Source organism: Leopardus geoffroyi, chromosome C3, assembly GCF_018350155.1.
Source record: "Leopardus geoffroyi isolate Oge1 chromosome C3, O.geoffroyi_Oge1_pat1.0, whole genome shotgun sequence".
NCBI lineage: Eukaryota > Metazoa > Chordata > Mammalia > Carnivora > Felidae > Leopardus > Leopardus geoffroyi.
The window spans coordinates 55139034-55155209 of record NC_059338.1 but is presented as its reverse complement, the minus strand read 5'-3'; the positions used below and the strand labels follow the sequence as shown (position 1 = coordinate 55155209).

Here is a 16176-nt window from a genome sequence, read left to right as displayed (position 1 = left end):
TGATCCAGATGTAGAGTCCTCTCGCCATTTGCTGCTTGTCATATCAAACATTTAAAATTGGGCGGTAATATGTAAATATCTTGTGAGACATTTTTCTGTCGTCTTCCTGTTTATATTTTACACTTTGTGAACTATTGGTTAGTACTTTATTTGCTAGTAATAGGACTTTCATTTAAGGTAAAAACTTTCATTGCTCAGTGTGTTTAGCATAAGTATATTTTGCAGATGACCTATTTCCTAAGGCCCGTTGCATTTAGCCTTAATTATATTTTTACTTCATAGTTTTGCCCACTTTTTTCTTTTCTTTTTAAAGAAACTATAGTGTCATGTTTAGTAAAATAGCACAAAATCCTGTAAATTTTTAACCTCATGAGATTTTTAGCCTTAAGACTAAGTCTTTTATTTTAAAAATGAAATAGCTGAATAAAAATAGTTTTTTAGTCCAAAATATATCCCTGAAATATTTAGTTAAATTTTTTAAAAATTTTATGTAGCCTGGTGCCACATTTTAAAAAGTTTGACCAGAATCTAAGGAAAATAAAATTAATTTTAAATACTGAAGTTAAAAACATTTAAGTGAACCAAATCAAAGTTAACAATTTTCTAATTTTATCTATCTCCCACCATTTTGCCCAGCAGTGTTTGAAACATTCATATACATAAGACAACCCTGATCATTTCTCTGCAGTTCACAGTATGTAAACTAAAGTTTTGGCATTTCCTCAAAAGACATGGTAAAATATTGTATCACCATTAATTCCTTTGCTTGCTCTTTTTGAAAATAATTGAATTGCCTGAACATCTCAAGAGTTTCAGAGTTTACAGTGAATGGGAGCATGTATTCCAAGTGAATATGTTGGTCTGGTAAATTCCACCTTTCGAACTGTAGTGTAATCTCCTTCTTAATTAAACAATAACACAGTAATAAATCTTGATGTGCCATGACACCTGGGAATATCAGAGCTTCAATTTCAATTTTCAATATATCGGCAGAGGAGAAGCAACTCTTTTATGTTGGAAATACTCTTTTCACTATGTTTTGCCCAGACCCAAACTGGTAGTTTATTAACTCAAAATACATGATTCCCTAGAACATTCTGTCTTCCCTCTTCTTCTTTTTCTTTTCTCCTTCTCTCTCTTAAAAAGTCATGATATAGAAAACTAAACTTAGTTTTTAGAGTAGGATTATTAAGAATCATTTGCTCTCTGTCAAGCATCAGACTGAAGTTATATTGTTTTGTCATATTGATTATGGGGTGCTGCAAAGCTGTGTACAATAAATGTCAAGGGTAGTAAGTGACTGACAACAGTTAGGAAAAGAGAACTATAGAAAGCAAAGGAACATTTTCAAAAATGGGTTTTATTATATTTCATAGGCACCACTCACTTTACTTTTGGTGGGTTTCAATATTCGAATCAAAATATAATAATAATAATAATACATACGAATTAAGTATTAAACCAACAGATTAAAACCCCAGGCCCCCGCGCCCCTCATTTTGGTTGTAGTTCTTGGTGTAGATGCTATGGTGTGAGGGCTGCTTTCTTTCAATGGCTGGTTGTCATTCAGGCTGGGTTGTCGTGTGACTGCCTGTCTGTGCCTGCTGTACAGGTGAGCGGATGTTCTGCACAGCAAGTGTAGACAGGCAGTCACATGACAACTCCGTCCAGCCAGGCCCTTGGTTCCTTCGGGCTTCCTTTGCTCATGGGCAGATACAATCAGTCTGTTTTCCAGATTTGGTGATTTTGGAGGGTCAGGGGAAAGGGAGAGAAACACACAATAGAATTAAACATTAAAACATTATGGAACTAAAACAAGTTAGACTTTTGACTTTATTCAGAATGTACATTTTTACATTTGTTCCAAGTGTGCTAACATGGATAATTGACGTGACAGAAAACTCACATCAAAATTTTAAGGAAAAACAAAACAAAAGATTAAATATAAGGTTTATTCTTAAATCCAATTCATATTATTATTACTGGCCCACATGCAGTCAGAGTTCAGAGTAATTGAACCAGATGTTTTTCCTCTTCACAAAAACTCTGCATATTTTAATACTGAAGTTAAAGATAAAGACTATGTTTATACATGTTTCTTGTAGTAGATAAGTACCATAGCCCATGAAAAAGAAACTTGTCATTTACATGGAAACGGCAGCCATTTTCAAAATAATTTATGAGCCTAATGTATCTGGCAGTTCAACCAGCCAACTTTGGTATCTGATGCTTTGAGAGTGGGATTTTACATGGGAATGTATTTTTGCCAATACTCCATAAAGCAACAGGAACTTATTTAAATTTATCATATTCTTTTTAATGTAAAGTTTTTAAGTATGGATGTGAAAACCAGATAAAAAGCCATTGTGAGCTTATGTGCTTCTCCTAATTAACTACAGCGCCATGCCATGAATCAAAAGGGTATAAACTAAAAGTTGTTACACACAGTGGTGCTCAGAATGTGTTGTGGACATTGATGGTACCATACAGTTACAAAATAATACCTTAAACACAGAAAAGGAAACTTCATTTCATATCCAAAAAGTAGAACCAAACCCTTTGGAAAATTTTCTTGTACTTTGTGTAAGAAAGAGTTAATGGTGTTAAACAGAGAAATGTAATTCTGATGACTCAAGAATAATTCTGGCTATTTTAATATAAATGATCAATTCACATTCATAGAGGTATTTAACAAGTTCCCCTGCCCTTTAAAAACCAAAATATTTAGATAGTCAAAATTCCAGTAAGTGGGATTTCTTCAAAAACAAAACAAAGCCTTATTGTCAAGGAGTATGTGCCTTGGAGTTTTTTCAAAGAATTTTAAAGAAAACACATAGTTTGTTATTTCCCTTTAATGATAAAATTATGAGAAAATAGCAAGTAGAAGCTTTATGGAGAGGAAAATGTTTGTAGAGACTTAAAGAAATCACAGTTTCTACACATCTGAACTTTTATGCATTAATTAGATATGGTACAATTAGTTGATAAGTGAAAATTTCCATTTATTTGATTTCAAGAAAATAAATGTCTGATTCTGTTTCTGGTCATCATTCTGAGTAGAGAATTTTTTTTTTCTGATGGAATCAAAAATGTCAGTAAACTTGGCTGCTATTTAGATAATTACAAGGTCAGAGTATGCAAAAACAAATACCTTAAGAAACTATTTTGTTTAGTTGCTTCATTCAGTGTAACAAAATATTTAGAGTGATTCACTTACAAAGAATATATTGGTGGAAATTAAAAATTACTGTAATTCTGTATAGCTTTCCCTCTCTCTCCCATAAATAATTTGATCCAGTTAACTCTGCTCAATTAAAGGAATGATGCATGCAACCTGAAAAAATAGAAAGAAATATTTGTGAGTTTATATGCTATATTTTACTATGAAACAGTTCTATTAAACCAAAATATCCAAAATATTTGAGCCTGAAAAACCGTTAACTTTTTTTCAAGGAGAAAAAAAATCTTGCTGAAAAATATGTACTCTATTCATAAGACTTTTAGATAATTCATGTTTCTAATAGATTTTTAAACTATAATTGTAGTAAGTATGTTGCATATGCACACTTTATAGTGCTATTGGACCTGTCTTTAACCTTGTTAAAAACATGAAAGGCTGAAAAAAACATTTAAGACTTTTTTCCAATCTTCCAAATAGAGTGAATATCAATCCACTATCACGTAAAATACTAGCTAAAATATAAAAGCGCTATTTACATTATTATCATAACATGTAATTTTTAATAAGGTAATTACACCTCATTTTCTTTTGTCTTCTATTTATTATCTTAAGGAAAAAAAAATGCATTCAAAGAATTATCTTCTAAGTCCTTTACAGCAAAATTAAGCCAAAGCAGCTTCAGGAAACTGGCTGTCACGATAGGTCAGGAAATTCAAAATGAATATTTAATTATTTTCTTTAATTTACCTCATCATCTCTATTTATTAAAACTGATAACGCTTGTTAATAAGAAACTTTCAAAAATGGATAAATATTTCTATCTACATCATTTGTAGCACATTAAGGTAAAAAGATAGAAGAAACCAAGTAAGAAAGTTTCTGTCTTCACTGAAGACAATTTCCTGTCTCCTCTCAGGTTAAAGTCTGACCTTCTAATTATTTTAAGTTGAGATTTCTGAGTGATGGTCGCTTAGTTATTATTTGGACATTATTGTGATGGGTGGGATATTCTCTTTAGAAAAGAGAAAAAAGGGTTGTTTTTATAGAGAAAAATCTCTTGTAGAGTAATTGAAAGCTTTGGCTTCTCTTTACTAAGGATAGACACTGGTGGATGAGTGAACTTTTTCTCATTATCAAGTTGTAGTTTTTTTAAATTTCCTTAAGAACAAAAAAGGAAAAATTCTTTCATTAGAAGTTTTATGCCTAAACTTTTTCCCACGGCGTGAAAAACTTGGGTGGTCTGTAAGGCGAGAGGTGGGGGTAGACAGTATATTTTGGTCTTTTAAAAACATAAACACATTATCTGGGCCGAAAGACAGAAATGCCAAGCAGGAAGGATGTTAAACCTATTGACTAATTGCAAGAAAGTGATCAGTGTGAAATTTCGTCCCATTGTAAACAAACTTTCTTTGATTTTGAGATCTTTGGCTTAAAAAAGGGAGTGAGGTTTTGAAAATATAAACTTTTATATTGATCCTCTTTCACTTAGGAATTGATGGTATTGAGTCTAAAGCCCTTAATTTCCTTTCTCTTAGATGCTAGAAAAAGCTTTCCTTTTAACCCAGTACCTAGCCTAACTTACCAGTCATCCACGCACTAAAACAAAAAATAACTACTCAGCTTCAATGAACTGCAGTTTGGACAGACCCCTGAAAACATTTTTCTCTTTCTGACAATGTACAGTGTTTAATTTTAATACTCACCATCATATCCAGGGGTAGTTTTACTTGAAGATGTCACTGTTGGTTAGTTTCCTCTGGAATAGATCCCATGACCTCTAAAATATTTGTATATCTCCTTATAAAGTAATATCAAAATAAAGTTAAACATTGTTCTAATTACCCTGGAAATAGACACGGTTATTTTATGATATGTGTGTATACGTGCTGGTATATATACAACTGCTTAAACTACCATCCTTGCCTTCAGTCAGCAGGAGTTTATAAAGTGAGCTTTTACTTTGGATCTTTAATTTAGCTCATGCAATTTAAAAGTAAGTGTGATTCCTTTTCATTTGTTTAAAGCTTGCATCAAAAATGGGTCCTCAGGACTCCACCAAGCACTTGCAGGCACTCCTCGGCTACCCCCTTACAAATTAATTCTTATGTTCCTATTCCTGTATTTATGCCAAGGACACAATCGAGTCCTCTCTGTCTCCAGACTAAAAGTCATCCTAGGGAGAAATTTGGTGGGCGACCAATTGTGGTTGGTTTCTTAGAAACAAAAAGGCGATTTATTATGAAGACAGACATTTAAATTGAATATACGTGAATGAAGGCAAGTTATGAAATTCTGTCATTTCTACAGAGTAAAAAAACGAAAACCAAAAACCAAAAAAAGCCCGTTATAGCTATCTTTCTTCTTTAGTAACTGCTTCAGTTAGTAAAAATATATATCGGAGAAAATAAGCTTCTGTATTTACCTAATAGGTTTTTTTTTTGTTTGTTTTCTTATGTAAAAGAAACTATATAGATTTTAAATATCTCTTGTTCTATTAAAAATAATTAATATGGAAGCCTCTAAGTCACAATAGAAAAAACAAAGGAAGACTTTACTATATCATCTAAGTGGAGAAGATAACTAAATTTATCCATACTTTTTATATTTTAACTAAAAAACATGAATAAAAGGTTATATGTTCTTTATGCCAGTTTGAGGATGATCAAAAGGGTCATTTAAAAAAGCAGATTGTTTTGACGAAAGATAACTTGGGGAACCTTGTTTAATAAAATGGGTCGCAAAAGAGAACTTGTGATAATTTTGAATTGTTGCAAAATGTGTAATTTAGAAAAGGATTTGTTCAGAAATCACTGTAATTTTAAAAAATTTAAAGGAGGACAAAAAGGGATCACATCCACTTTTTCATAAAAAACTATAGAACAGATGTTTTCATTATATAGAATTGTTTGGGAGTAGATATAAATGGGGGTTGAGGGAATTAGGGGTGAGGCAGTAACATTTTTCCAGAACTTTCTTTAAGAGACCCACCTTTAAAGTTCATCAAGGATCATATTGCAACCCAGACTTTCTCTATTATTCTCTCTATTGGGATTTCATTCAGCTTAAGGGTTTTCCTCCCTCCCACCTTCCCCACCCATCCCCCTTCACCTCCAGGACAGCTGGAAACTGACCAAAGAAAACTTTGCCTTCGTTTACAAATTCCTTTTTTATCAGTGGGTTTCTAGACAAAGTACCTTATCATTTTAAATGCTCAGAGAAATAGAAGCATTGTAAAATATAGGCATGAGGTCTCAGCTGACCAGCAATTATCAACCATTTTTTGATTTAAAAAAAAATGTGACACAGATGTATATTGGGATATCTGAAGACAGAGGTTTCTTCTATTCTGTGACTTAATCAGTTGCTGACTCACTAGGTTCTGGGTTGGCGCTCTTTTCTGGGTCAGTCCCATTTGTATTGTCTGGTGGGCAAGAACTTGGCAGCCTCTTCTTTTATTGTTAGATATTATCATGTACGTAAATTTTCAAAAAAAAGCACTCTTCAGATAGCATTGTAAAAATAGCCAATATTCTTTACTTGGAAGCAAAATGGATTCAGTCCCGGGGAGGTTAAAAGTTCTACTACAGCCCTTATTCAAGTAAGTTTTTAGGTCTTTGTATTATTAATTTCAACAATTAAAAACTAGCCTCATTAAGTTATTCTTAAGTGTCTGGAGTCTTTTCATATTTCATTTTAAAGGAGGAAAAACTTTAAACTTAAAAATATACTTGACTTCTAGATCTTCAGAAATCAACTAACATACAGTAAATCGCTATATACCACATATTGTTACTCTTTCAAAACTAAATGCATTGCTTCGCATGACACATATACCTCTGTTTCTCTCGCACGTGAACGCAAATCATTGGCTCCCCACCTTGCCTCTCCTGGGCACAGACCAGGTGAGCAGTCAAGGAGGCCTTACCCACAGGTCTTCTTTCCAACAGTCCTTTCTCAGCGGTGTCCCCGAGGGCTTCTTGGTCCCTAGTGTGCAAAACCTGTGAAGAAAAACACTGGGTATGAGATTTGAAAAAGCAAACAGAAGTCTTCTCCTTGGAAACAGCAACTTCTGTCCCCAGCCGTCCGTGGCGTTGCGCTCCCCTGCCCAGTCTAACCAATGTGCAGACTACTGTACAACGGCATTGTCCTGAACAGGTAGTCTGAACACTGGGGCGACGGAGCAGGATCTCCAGAAGCTTCCATCTGTGTACTTAAAATCCTGTCCCGGTCTTTGGGAAAAGCCTCCCTTCCTGCACCAGGGGTTGCATTCGGCTATCCCCCCTGAATTCTGCTGCACTGACTGAGACACACTCAAGGGCTGTGATTTCCAGTCTTGACGTGGCACATTTGCTGCAGACTGGGGAACTGGCAATGAATTTAGGACCAGGAAAAGGGGGAGGGCTGGGCTGGAGAGTCCATATATGGGATGATGTCACCCTGGGGAGGTTTGGGTATGCGCGGTGCCGCTGGAGAGACCGCTAGAATCGCCTGCTCTCAGACATGGGTCTGTGCATAAAATGGTACCAGATGTTTTAGTGTAATGTTAAGCAGTCATTTCATCTTCAGGCCAGATTTTTTTCCTCAACTGGGCAGGAAGTGGGCCTCAGTATGGAAAAGCTGTAAAAAAAGAGTCGAGATGTACAGTTCTGCTGTGGCCAACTGAAAGTGAGCTAGTGGAGAAGTACAAATCTGCTGTCCGATCCAGACTAGAAAAGTAATTTGAAGATAGAGGGTAGATAAAAAAAAAAAAAAAAAAAAGTAAACAGAAAGTTGAGCACTGGAAGGGAGGGCTCATTTGCAAACTTTTTTGAGCTGCCCTGTGGCACTTTATTTTCTGGTATTTCACTCGTCAAAAAGGGCAGATAAGTTCATTTTTTTTCTCTCTCTCTCTCTTTCCCTCCTCCTCCTCGTCTGTTGGATCTGTCAGCGGCTTGCAGGCTGCTCTAGACTTGAACAGTAATTATAGCAACTTCCTGAAAGTGAAGCCCCCATGAAAAGTCTGGAGAAATGTTCTTTGTCATGGCCTCTACATGAGTAATTAGTTCCACATGTGGCCTTCCTCGTTTCCCTCAGCGATTTTGGCTGGCTCTCGGAATGCCGTGCTATATAGTCCGACCTAAAGAAACTTTAAAGTTTTGATTTCAAACCTCCGCTATGAAATAACAGCCTCAGTCTCCTAACAAATTGCCTCTGGTAGATCCATCCTCTTAGGTCCAGCATTCTTTTTCACTGGGAATTCTTGATTCTGTGTTAATACTTTTGTTTTAATGGTATGCTATTGCTCAGTTTTATCTCTGGTTAACTAAGTCTGTTGAAATTTGCCAAGTACCGCTTGACCAAAGGTTATAACGTATCAGCCCACTGGCATTTACTTCTCTTTTCCTGTTGTTGCTGTTTTCAATTATATATACTGTTGAATATTCCGGGTATATAGCCCTGTGACTTTCCCTCCATAGAATTCTGATTAAAGTTTGAGTTACTTCAAACAAGAGCTTGATTAATTGCCCTTCCAGAGATCAAAATGTGAGAAAATTCCTAGGTAGCTTCCAAATATAATTTGAGTAGCCAAACTATGAAACTTAGTAATCTTTAAAGAATTACTACTAAAGCAATTCATTTCTACTCGACTTATGCAATACTTTTTAGAGGCAGAAAACTCTACCTCTTTTTTAAATAGATTGCGGTAAATATTTTAAGAAGCTTCAAGTGAGAGAGAACTGCCTTAAAGCCTTCACTTATCGTGAAATGTCTTCTCGTGAACTAACATACCATTAATGGGATCTACAGTTATGACAAGCCCTGGTCACCTGGGGAGGAAGATTAAATAAGATAAAATGGAATTATCCAGCAGGTTAGGATGGAACAGAGAGATTAGCATTGGGTACATCATTCACAGAGGGATTTAAACTATCAGTGGAAATCAGAGGGATTGCTTCCTATCCCTGTTCTTGTACTTCCAAACTGGTGTCTCCAGGGCCTCTCCTGTAGTGTTTGAGCAAGTCCAGGATGCCTCAACTCCTTTCCCCCCCGTCACTGCTTGTAGAATACTGGAAATAGGCAAGCGTGACTTCATGCAACCTAATAGTCTCATTACATGTGGATGCCAACTCTGTCATTGTTCAGTGTCCATATGTTTGTTCACAAGTCATCATAGAGGAGTCATGAGCCAATGGGACAATAGTCAGCCAGGAATCCAGCATTCCAGGTGTGGGTTTGTTTCTGCCACAAATAGTGAAAGCCTTTCCTCTGCCTTCTTCTATTTATATCGATGACACACGCCTTGGAAATTTTAGGTAAGGCGGAGGAAAGGTGGTTCTGCTCCATGATTTCATCTTAGTTCTCACATCTATAGTTTCTCAAATATAAGAGAGATCCTCTCTTGAATAGGGGATTTTATGAAGTTTTACTCAAGGAACTCAAATTTATAATTGTCTTTACAGCTTTTGAAGCATTTTAAATGACCGCTTGTGGAATACAACTGTACAGGTCTTGCCCTTCTTCGCACATGTACCTGCCTCATTGGGCTTCCAGTTGACTAACACGCTTTAGAGTTCTCTTTCCTTCAAATAGCTCAACAAATATATATTATTGCCGACTCATATGCTGGTCACAATGCCAGGGACTGGGCATATAAGGGTTAAGAAGATATGATTCCTGCCCTCAAAGAGCTCACACTTACTTACAGTATTAAGAATGCTAATCTGTCCCTTTCCAGAAAAAAAAAAAAAAAAAAAAAGAATGCTAATCTATTATCAAACTCAATCTAAAAAAAAAATCTTTCATGCCTTTGTGGAGAGTCTGTTGGTATTCATTTGGAAATGGCCTGAGGACTTTTTCTATGTCTGTGAAGTTATCAGTTAAATACCTGAAATGTGATGGGCTCTAGAAAGCACAGTTACGCACAACAAAGACTCGCCTTTGAGAATTAATGTTATTTAACTTGCTATTTCAAAGCACATGGACCAAAGTGATTGTTTGAATCAGTGGATAGTTTGGGGTGACTATAAAATTTGTTCTATCTTAAAATGTCATGAAAGGAAACACTATTTCAGTTGGTTATCATTCCCAAGCTTGGCAAATTTTTATGACTTTAGAAATTCTCAAATTGAAACCGGGACTTGTTTTGTTTCTGTGTACTTACAGAGGAACAGGGTTACTAGTGTTTACAATAGAGTATTTTGTGACATCCAGATATGGTGTCACAGATAGTATTTATACTCTCTACTTCAGGTAGTATTTATATAGCTTTAATTTTTGTGTTACAAAATTAGTGCCACGGGCACTATAAAAGTTCAATCAATAGAAAGTATGTAAAGAAAAAGTTAATCATGTTCCCTTCCAACCTCCTAACATTTCTGCTCTCCCAAATTAATGGTAACAGTTTTGGGTGATTCTTTTACCACGTTCCTCAAGGGCCATTTATGGCTTCTTTAAAGATTACAAAATCTTTTCACATACAATGTGTCAATTACTTATAATAATCCTATGGGGCAGATACTATCATCATTCCCATTTTATTGATGATGAAATTGAGGCTCGAAGTTAAGCATGTTACTTTGTGGAATTACAGTAAGTGACAGAACGCATCTTTTTTCTAATTCAAACACCTGTGCCCCGAAGCATATTGTCAGCCCTCAGAGACCATTTTTTCCCCTACAGAATTCTTATAGCACTTATATTTCCTGTGATTCATTTGTTAATTATCTGCTGCCTTTTCTTCGTTTTGTACTGAAATGTTACCAAATATTTCACATATATGGATTTTTCCCCAAATAGAATATAAGCTAATTGAAGGCAGGGACGGTATCTTTATACTTCAATTTGCCTGTGGTAGGCCATTCAAGAAACTGTTGAATGAATAAAAGCTACGTAGTATTCAGGTGGTTTCTGATCAAACATTTATCCTGACAATAATTCAAGAATTACAGCATCTTATTTTCTAAATTTAAATGGAAAATATGGATGCAGTTGTAAGATTTCTATTGGTGTACTGCAGCTGTGTATCCGATAGCGCTATTCTTTTATAAATAAATGTGAACATTGGGCCAGCCATATTTCCTTGCTTATTTTTGGCCTTGTAATCTTCTGGAAGCATCCTGTGTAGCTATCGGTCATATAATCTTGTGTGAAAAGCAGGATCTAACCAAGTTGTGGCGTTTCCTTTCTTGTTGTTTTCTCCTTCCCAGTTTGTATTTGAGATAAAAATCTAGTTGACCCCAGTTCGTTGCAAATTAGACAAGATAGCCCCACTCAGTTTGGCTTTATGTGATGTGGATTAGCACTTGTTTTTTGTTTTGTTTTGTTTTGTTTTGTTTTGTTTTGTTTTGTTTTATTGGAGGCAATGCAATCCCCTAATCGCCAGTATTTCCTATTTTGTTAGGGCCCAAAAGGGCTGGGAGATTTGTTGTAGCAAAGCTTTCCCCTTTCTGTCCTTCCCTGACTCTCAAATGGCTGCCTTCAGATCACTGCAGTGAAGTGCCCTTTTAGGCAGAGAGATGCAAATCAGAGGCTGTGAAATAGAGGAGAAATAGTTCAGAAGAGTTAACAGATTTTCCTTCAACAACCGAAAAAGAAGTGAAATTAGAACAGCTATACATCATAAATTTAATGCAACTGACTTTACAATCTTCAAAAAGCTTACGAAAGGCGAAGATTGTGAGAGAGTTGATTTTAAAGCGTACATTTACTAATGCATGTTTTGTTTTGCCTGTCTCTAGAATTTCCATTGCTGAGTCTGTTTATTTAGAAATCAGCGTCTAACCAAAAGCAGTATATATTTTATGAACATTCTTTCCTCAAATCAATTGAGAAAGATAATGTTACGCCTTTGAGTTTTACTAACCACTGGCGTGCACAGCAGCCATTTCTATATTTCAGTAACATAATACATCCGGCAGACAAACCTTAAAAACTCTGGCTCTCTTGAAAACCAGTCACAGGAAGGTAAATATATGATTTATGACTCTAGTAAAATTTGAAGCACTGTCTTGAAATCTTCAGGGGAAGGCAAGATAAAGGGATTGGAAAATCGGTGCTGGCCTTCCTAGGCAGATTTTAAGTGAGAGCGTCCTAGGAATGCAGTCTGCTGCCTGCTTCAACCCCCAAAAGCTGATGAGCATCATCTGAATGCTATGTGCTATCTATTGAAGCGTTCTATTGAATTCCACGTTACAATCAGACTTTAAAATGAGAGCTAGCTCACTTGGACCAGAGAAATATGGTGTCCTAGGGTCACTGACAATTTTAGAATATTGCCTCCTGATGTCTTTTGGCATCACCAATATTTTATTTCCTTAGTATGACTCAGAAACGAGCATGTATGATATCAAAAAGGAAAAAAAATCTCTGTATACATCACATAAAAACTTAGAAACCACTTTTTTGCAGGTGTAGAGAAAGTGTCCTTTCTGTGGCCAGAGGGTCTAGTGAAGCATGTTGGCTACAAGGAAGCATGTGTGTGAAAGGAAACTTTCTCCTTTACCCCAAATACCTGCAATTATGTAGTAGGTCGTTTTAGAAGCTCCAAGTTTTTAAGTGATGATAGGCATACTTGGGTAATGTAGGACACTGTGTCTTTATTTTAGGATTTATAATCCTCTGGTATATTCAAAAGGGGAAATACAAATTATATGAATTGCTAAAAGGGTTTGATCCAACATAAATCTGTTTAGTTGAGTATATTGTAAAATCGCTAGCTTCTTGATTCTGTTCAGACTCCAGAGAATTTATTCAAGAGACATATGAGCCCATATTAAAATACTTCTATTCATGCCACCATGGGAATGTACTTTACTTTTACAGGCCCTCTTCCCACCCCACCCCCTACCAAAGCACTTAGTGTATAAATTAGTTCATGTTGAAAGGTTATTTACATGTTGCCAATGAGTATTAATCGCATATGTTTATAAACACTTATATTATTTGCATAGTAAACAACCAAAAATGGCTTCAGTTTGCCTTACAGAATCAGATTATGTAACTTCACTGACATCCAGGCCTATAGTGGAAAAGCTGTAGAGAAAGGGAAGTATACCGTTTTCTGTTTTTAAAGGTTTGTTTTGTTTCTTTAATACCTATTTTGAGCACTTATTTTATCCCAGGCGCCCTGTGCTGGTGTTTTTCACATGTACTATAATATAATCCAACAACCCTGATGGTAGGATTTCTCCATGGTCACAGATGAGGAAGTGGGAGCTCCAGGAGGCAGTGCAGCGTGAGGGTTCCAGAGCTACACCATGTGTGTTTGAGTCCTGGCTTCACAACTTGTTATGTGAGCTCAGCAATTATTTAACTGTTCTGGGCTCTGGTCTCCTTATCTGTAAGATAGGGTTTCTTTGAGGACTAAAAAGGCTAACATGTGATAAAAGCTTGGAACAGGGCCTGGCCCAGAGGTGGGCCTCATTCGGGTTGGGTGCTGCTGTGAGGGCAAGCCAGGCCCCCACGTGGCTTCAGTTACTGACCCCTGATTCCAAGTCGGGTACCATGACTCCAAAGCCCAAGCAACAGCAAGTACTGTTCAGAAACAAAGTGTATTATTTTCCTCAAGGTGTTTATAATCTCACTAGGTTATTAAACCATGTACATGTAGAACTAGTAAAAAACAGAACTAAATACTTGATTCTAATAGGAAGACAATAGGATTGTTTTGAAAACACTGCAGTGGTAGCTGGGTCCTTAAGATAGCCTGTTGGAAAATCTTTTTGAAAAGCCCATAAGTTTATCCACTTTTATTATAGTTCTGTATGTGTATATTAAAACACACATATGTATCTAAATGTGCATGGATGTGTGGGTACAAATGTGTGTGTGTGTGTGTGTGTGTGTGTGTGTGTGTGTGTGTTTAAACTAAACCAGATTTTATGAGAATTACCAACATCAGAATCACTTCTTTCCCTTTTTAAAGAAACCTATTCTTTTCAAGGCTAGAGCATGTTCAATATTTTTTTGTAATCCTAGACATTAGTTTTAGTGTGTGCACGTTTCAGTCATTTTTTAAAAATTGTGCCCATCAGAGCTTTACAGGAATAATTGAAGGTTAACAAGTGTAAATTAGATGGGAAATGCATTCATAATTTTGCAAATGCAGTGTTTTAAGGGGACTGATTTCTGCAGAGGCGCAGCTATTGCTGCTTGTATTTGAAAACTGCACACACACTTTGTGTACTCCTGGTTCAGTTTTGTTAGGGAGAAGTCTACCCCCAACCTCTGCTTTGTAACAGAATGTATTCCTCTGGTCCAGTTTATTTCCTTTCCGTTTCACCTTGGTTTTTTCAAGAAAGAGCTAGTCTTGGATTTCATTGGCCAGAGTGGATGATGATTGCTTTTGAAATGCTGGCTTGTTTTGCTGGAGAACTAGTAGAATTTTAGTTTTCTGGGTTTTTTTTCTTTTTTCTCTAAGAGATCTGGACCCCACTGAAAATGTTCAGGGGTGGCCTTAGGTGCTACCTGGCCCAGTGTTTGTGTCACCTACTGGAACCAATGCCTAGAATTCAACTTGCATTTTCAGGGCCTACTGAAATTCTATTATTGAGAAGTTTACTAAAGAAGTTCAAGTCTTCTGAACAGAGAAAACAACAGGAGCCATAATAAGTGGCCTGAGAAGAACCTTTTGACTTTTGTAGAATTGCCTTTGTCAGTAGTAAAGCCAGATTGAGGATAGTGGACTTCCCTCCCTTTTTTTGTGATTCCAGACCATGAAATTTTCAGTACCACATTTCAATTGGTTAATTTTTGGAAAGTTTAGTCCCTCATTTTTTTTTTTAACCTTTAACAGTACAAGAAAGCTAGTGGGAGGTGATTTTCCAGTAAATTTTGTCCTATCTGTTTTCTAAATCAACCTTAATTTTAGTTCCATCTTTGCCTTCACATCATAAAATAATCAGTGTTGGTCACACAGTAATGCTAATACTGGTTAGGTTGAATCTAATTTGTTGATGTTGATTCTAACTGTATTTTATTATTGTTTAATTTGATTTTGTTTAGATTGTATGTTGTACATTCAGACTTATTTAGATGAAGAGCCATTTCTGCGGCATCCCTCTACTGGATCATTTTCAGTGTGTTTCTCTGTGTATTATACATAGGCAGGATTTCCTGAGTATATAAAAGTTCTCCACTTAAAACTACCATTCCCATGGTACATGATACATACCTCCTTCACATTCAATGTAGTAGAGTTTCGGTGAATTTTTGTGTATGTGCGTGCTGATGGAAACTGGAAAGGCCATGCTGAGGACTGTTTTAACAGTGTACGATAATTTTCACAGTACAGTTCCCTTGCTTACCAGTGTATACCGTGACCGTGAAATAGAGGTTTTGAATTAACATTCACAGTGAAAACACTAAAGCCTAGTCACTCAGTGCCTAGAGCAGAAGATGTTTGGTGATTTTTTTTTTTTAATTTTTTTTTTCAACGTTTATTTATTTTTGGGACAGAGAGAGACAGAGCATGAATGGGGGAGGGGCAGAGAGAGAGGGAGACACAGAATCGGAAACAGGCTCCAGGCTCTGAGCCATCAGCCCAGAGCCCGACGCGGGGCTCGAACTCACGGACCGTGAGATCGTGACCTGGCTGAAGTCGGACGCTTAACCGACTGCGCCACCCAGGCGCCCCAGATGTTTGGTGATTTAACCTTTGTACAGATTTAATTAATTGCATTTGATTTCAAATTTTCATCTTTTTGGAAGAGATTTCACTTCTTTGAAGTTAAATTAAACCTTTTTTAAAAGAGGTTTTTGTTTTAATTCCAGTTACTTAACATACAGTGTTATATTAGTTTCAGGTGTACGATATAGTTAGATCTTTGTATTGTTGGATACAACTGAGGTATAAGAGAAGGAGCACCAGACTTGATTGGGTCTAGCTCAGTTCTGCTATTTTCTTATTTGTCAAATGAGGCATGGTTGGGAGGAGGTTATTGGGAGACGGCCTGAATTAAATGATATGGATAAAACAAACTGAGATACTTTTGAAAACATTCTGCAATAATTCATAT

The 16176-nt window shown here is 36.3% G+C and overlaps 1 protein-coding gene and 1 long non-coding RNA gene across 17 annotated transcripts in view; one reads left to right on the top strand and one right to left on the bottom strand.

The window, feature by feature from the left end:
• Window positions 1-16176, top strand: part of DNM3 (dynamin 3) — a 559650-nt gene that overhangs the window by 306986 nt on the left and 236488 nt on the right. The gene's annotated exons all lie outside the window — the stretch shown is intronic.
• Window positions 1341-11551, bottom strand: LOC123585105. 3 transcript variants are annotated; one of them, XR_006705911.1, is made up of 3 exons: window positions 7297-7548; window positions 4885-7179; window positions 1341-3334 (listed from the first exon to the last, which is right to left on the bottom strand). It is a non-coding gene; the product is annotated as an uncharacterized LOC123585105 (long non-coding RNA). The 3 variants fall into 3 exon arrangements; XR_006705910.1 differs by having other exon boundaries at window positions 4885-4978; window positions 7107-7546; XR_006705909.1 differs by having other exon boundaries at window positions 4885-11551.